A 6,099-nucleotide genomic window follows, 5' to 3' on the forward strand; every position below is an offset into this window, starting at 1 on the left:
CCAAAGCCAGTCACTGGGACTAATCTCTAACTCAGTGGCAGCCCTTCCCCTAGTCTCTCGTGGATCACACAGATCTCCCTCTCCAAACTTCCTTTACCCCACACTTTGCTTTACCACAGTCACCAAGTTCCACAGACATGCCCTAGGAACCCACAGGCCTCTCAGACTAGAACAGCAGGTAGGCTAACTACACATCTTCACCTCTCCCTGCATTCATCTAAGTCCAATTCCACAGTCTGCCGAGCAGATAGCATGCTGAGGCTTCTCCTAACTCTATTCTCTTATTTCCAAGAACAAGCACATCTCCCCTCTGTGGACCACCTCAGCTTCCCCTTCCATGCCCATTCCTAAGTGTCAGCTCTTTATGCCTAGAAACATATTTTACCTGGAACCCCCAGTGGCTACACCTCTCAGGATCCCAGAAGAATTTCCTATAAAGCAACACGTAGTCACCACACCCTCTTAAGAACCAGACAGAGCAACAGAAAAAACAAACAAACAAACAAACAAAAAAACAAAAAAACTATACCCAACCAAAATACAAACAAATATCAGCACCTAAAATTACAGTTTTTCTAAACCCAGATTCCTGGCAGTAGTGTAAAAATAATAACAACAGAAAGCTTACAAGTTCATTGAAATAGAACAACTCACTACTGAATGAAAAATGGGTCAGATGGAAATAAAGAATGAAATTAAAGACTCTTAGAATTGAATGAAAATGCAGGCACAATTTGCACAAACCTATGGGACACAATGAAAGCATCTCTAAGAGACAAGTTCATGGCACCAAATACATGTGCATAAAATCTCATACTACTAACTTAACAGCATAACAAAAACATAACTCTAGAACAACAAAAAAGAAATTTTACTCATAAGAAGTAGACAGCAAGAAATAATCAAACTTAGGGTTGAAATCAATAACATAGAAACAAACAAACAAATAAAAAATATAAAGAATAAATTGCAAATAATTCTTTGAGAAAACCAATAAGATCGACAACCATTACGCAAATTACATGAAAGGAAGAAACAGAGCATCTAAATGAAGGAAATTAGATATTAAAATGACATAACAAACACTGAAGAAATCCAAAGAAACATAAAGACACATTTAAAAACCTGTACTTCATTAAATTGGAAAATCTAAAAGAAATGAGAACTTTTCTCAATGCATACTACTTACCAAATTTAAATCAAGGTGAGCTAGAGAATATAACTGACTCATAATCCCTAGTGAAATACAAGCAGTAATTAAAAGTCTCCCAACCAACACCTAGGGTCAGGCAGTTTTAGTGTAGAATTCTCCCAGACTTTCAAAGAAGAGTTAATGTCAATGATTCTCAAATTATTTCACAAAATAGAAATAAAAGGAATATTGCAAGATTTGCTTTATGAGATCACAGTTACCCTGATAACCCACCCACAGAAACACCAGCAAAGAGAATTAGAGGCCAATTTCCATTATGAATATAGATGCAAAAAATTCTCAATATAATACTTGCTAACAGAATCCAAAACCACATCAAAAAGATCATCCACTATGATCAAGTAAGCTTCATCGCCCAAATGCAAGGATGATTCAACATACATAAATTGATAAATGTAATCTGCCCTATAAGAAAATGGACTGACAAAAAACACACAATCATCTCATTAGATGCAGAAAAGATATTTGATAAAAACCCAACATTCCTTCATGAACACCAAATTATCCACAGGCACTTCATCTCAAAATTCATCCTGCCTAAAAGTTGTGTAGGAATAAAGACAGAGTAGATATAGCAGAGATTGAGGGACGATCCAACCAAAGTCTGACCAACCCATGACCCACACCAAGGGAGAGAATCAACCCCTACCATTACTAATGATACTATGCTCTGCTTGCAGACAAGAGTCAAGAGGAGTTGTCCTCTGAGAGGCTCCACCCAGCAGCACCTTGAAACAGATGCTGATGCTCACAGCCAAACATTGGGTGATGAGTAGGGAACCTTGTGGAAAAGTGGGGGGAAGGAGAAAAGGACCTGGAGGTGATAGGAGCTTCACAAGAAGACCAACAAAGCCAAATAACTAGAGCCCAAAGGAGCCTGCTGAAACTGAAGCACCAACCAAGGACCTTGCATGGACTTGACCTGTACCTACAAAGATGTAGGTATGGGAAGATCAGGCTTCATATGGGTCCTCTAGTAAGGGGAGTGGGGGGGGGGTTCTTTCTGACATGGACTCTCTTGCCAGGCATTTGATTACTTTCCTCTGGTGGGACTGCCTTGCCAGACCACTGGGGAAGAGGACAAGCTCAATCCTGATTTGGCTGGGGTCAATGGGAAGACTGGCTCCCCTTTTCTGAGGAATAGGCAAGGACAGGGCGAGAGGGAAGGAGGGTGGGATTGGAAGGTGAGGAGGAATGGGACTATGACAAGGATTTAAAATAAACAATTAATTAATTAATTAAAAAATCAGGGGCAAGAGTTTTCATTCTCTCCATACCTATTCAATATAGTACTTGATGTGTAGCTAGAGCAATGAGAAAACTGGAGGAGATCAATGGTATACAAATTAAAAAGGAAAGCCAAAATATCTTGATTGGCAGATTATATGATAGCATACATAGGAGACTCTAAAATTTCTATTTCAAAACTCTTGCAGCTGAAAAAGACTTTCAGCAAAGTAGCTCAATACAACATTAACTCAAAAGGAAGTAGCCTTCCTATACACAAATGACAAACAGACTGAGAAAGAAATCTAGGAAACAATACCTTTCACTATAGCCTTAAAAATGTAAAATGCATATGGGTGACTTTAAACCAAGGAAGTGAAAGACTTGTTTGATAAAAACTTGAAGATATTTTAGAAAGAAATTAAAGAAGATATCGGGGGATGGAAAGATCTCCCATGCTAATGGATCAGTAGGATTAATCTAGGAAAAAATAGCCATCTTCCTGAAAGCAATCTATAGATTCAACACTAACCCCATCAAATTTTCAACATAGTTCTTCACAGATCTTGAAAGAATAATATTCACATTCATATGGTAACACACACACACACATACATATACACACACAAATGATAGCTTAAAGAATCCTGAATAATAAAATTGCTGGAGGTTTTATAATCCCTGAACTCAAACTTTCCTATAGAGGTATAGTAATAAAAACAACAGAATATATAGTAACAGAAACAGATGTGTTTATCATTGAAATTTAATTGAAGTCCCAGATATAAATCCATATGCATATGGGCACATAATATTTGGTAAAGAAGCCAGAAATACATACAGGATAACAGACAAATTCTTTAATGAATGGTGCTTTTCAAGCCTGATGTTTTCACTTAAAAGAATCAAAATATATCCATGATTTTCTCCCTGCACAAAAACTTATGATCCATATTGATCAAAGACCTCAACATAAAATCAGATGTACTGAAGTTGATGTAAGAAAAAGTAGGAAACAGTCTTGAATTCATTGGCACAGCAAAGTCTTTTTGAACAGAATACCGTAAGCATAGGTACAAAGATGAACAATTAATTATTGGAACCTGATGAAACTGAAAAGCTTATGTATGTCAAAGGACCACCATTTGGATAAAGCAAGAGCCTACAGAATGGGAAAAGAATTTTACCAACTCCACACTTGACTGAGGACTGGGAATAGAGGAAGGAGAGGAAACTTTGGTCAGGATGTAAAATAAAAAAATATTAAAACTTTAAAAAAATGGAATATAGATCTAAATAGAGAATTTTCATAATATGAAAGTCAAGTGTCTAAGAAACAAGAAAATTTCAACATCCTAGTCATAAGGGAAATGAAAATAAAAACTACTTTGACATTTCATCTTACACCCATCAGGAAGGCTAAAATCAATAAAGCAGGTGACAGTTCATACTGGCAAGGATGAGGAGTAAGGAGAATGCTCATCCATTTCTACCAGGGCTGCAAAGTACTACAAGCCACTATGAATATCAGCTGTTCCTTAGGAAGATCGAAATAGATCTTCCGCAAAATCCAGATATACTACCCAAAGGATGCTTCATCGTACAACAGAAACACTTGCTTAAGCATGTTCCTTGATGTTCTATTCATAATATCCAGAAATCAGAAACCACCTAGATGTCCCACAATGGAAGAATGGATAAAGAAAATGCGGTGCATTTAAACAAAAGAATACTACTCAGCCATTAAAGGAAAAACAAAAAACAAACAAAGAAACAAACAAAAAGCAAAACAAAACAAAACAAAAGAAAATGAATCCCCAAAATCTCAGATAAATAGATAGAACTGGAAAAAAATTCATTCTTGGTGAGGTATGCCAGATCCAGCAAGACGAATGTGGTATGTATTAGCTTACATGTGGATATTAGCTGTTTAGTCAACGGTACCAATCTACAATCCATAGAACCACAGGGATTAGGTATAGCATGTGGAACTTGAAGGACAGATAGATCTTGTTAGGAAAGGGAAGTAGACTAGATGACGAGAGTAGGATGAGGGTGTGGTTGAAACAGGAGGATCAAGTGGGAAGGGAGAAGGAAACGTGACAAGGGAGAAGGCAGCTAACATCAAGGGCTATTTGGGGAATAATATTGAAACCTGATACAGTAAACGCTTCCTAAAATATATACATATATAAAACTAATCTAGAAGAAACCCAGCACTAACAAGATATATCATTCAAATGAACTCACGTAGACTGAAGAAGGATGCACAGGGCGTGCCTGGGTCTGCACCAGGTCCTCTGCGTACATATCATGGCTTCCAGTTTGTTTTTGTGGGATTTCTGATCATGTAAATGAGTGGGTCTCCGGTTCTCGTGCTTTCCTTCCGTTTCTGCCCAATTCTATTATGTTATTTTTTGTTTTACCATGCTATATCATATCATATTATCCTTTGAAGCCTGTTTTCTTTTCTTTTCTTTTTTTAGTTTCTTCTATTTATTAACTCATACACAACTACTTGTCTTTTGGTTTGTTAAAGCAGTAAGTCAGACGACACTTGCTACAGTAATGTCTGTCCAAGTGGCTAGCCTTGCACACTCCAGCACCACATTCACCAGAAGGACACTCCCGACAAAGTCGACTAATTTATGCCATTTTCATCCACCTTATAGAATTTCAGCACAGCCGACTTCGCCTTCTTCGTCTTATTCTTACTCTTCTTGGGAGCGGTGTAAGACTTCTTCCTTTTCTTAGGGCCACCACGAAGTCTCAGCACAAGGTGAAGAGTGGACTCCTTCTGAATGCTGGAGTCGGACAAAGCGAAGATCACCCTCTGCTGGTCAGGAGGAATTCCTTCCTCATCCTGCATCTTGGCCTTTAAGTTTTCTGTAGTATCTGACGGTTCAAACTCCAGCATGATGGTCTTACCTATAAGGGTCTTCATAAAAATCGGCATCTTGGCGGCAGCTCCACCACAGGTGGTGGATCAGAAAGCCTGTTTTCTAATTAGAGACAGAAAAGGAGTTGACCTTAATGGGAGAGAAGGTAGGGAGGAACTGGGAGGGGTAGAGGTATGGAAACTGTAATCAGGATACATTATGTGAGAAAATAAAATCTATTTTCAATAGAAGGAATAATCCCCTGTCATGTACAATGAGTATGTACTAATAAAAATTAAAAATATGCAAAAAAATTCATCCTCCTCTCCCAAAATAAAATAATGTGAGAAACATACATACATACACACACACACATACACGATGCATAATCTTTTGTGATATGTATACCTCTAATATGAAAAGATTTAAGTAAATATTTAAATGCATCAGTCCTACTGCATTCTATTTTGTTAGTTGCATGCTGAACACATTATAAAAATAAATTGTATAGCAAAATGTATGCTACAGATGAAATAATTTTCAGGAAAGACTTCTGTATTCTTTGCTTTTTCAAACAAAAATATTTGCAAATTGATCTTGGAAACAACAACAGCAACAATAATAATAGGATTGTTAAAAGGCTGCTCAAACTCCAGTTGGACAGCAGTTGGAAAAGGCAGTGTTGCTGTTGTAGAATCATACACCGGCATTTGTGCTGCTGAGGCAGTGTTTGAGAAATAAGTAAGGGCAAAAAGTGATGAAGAATCTATACAAATAGAG

The 6,099-nt window shown here is 37.4% G+C and overlaps 1 pseudogene; it reads right to left on the minus strand.

Annotated features, from left to right (window-relative positions):
• Positions 1 to 4,954: 4,954 nt before the first annotated feature.
• Positions 4,955 to 5,396, minus strand: LOC127202235 (ubiquitin-40S ribosomal protein S27a-like; annotated as a pseudogene).
• Between the last annotated feature and the right edge of the window lie 703 nt (positions 5,397 to 6,099).

The sequence above is a fragment of the Acomys russatus genome, chromosome 18, assembly GCF_903995435.1.
Source record: "Acomys russatus chromosome 18, mAcoRus1.1, whole genome shotgun sequence".
In the NCBI taxonomy this organism is placed as follows: Eukaryota; Metazoa; Chordata; class Mammalia; order Rodentia; family Muridae; genus Acomys; species Acomys russatus.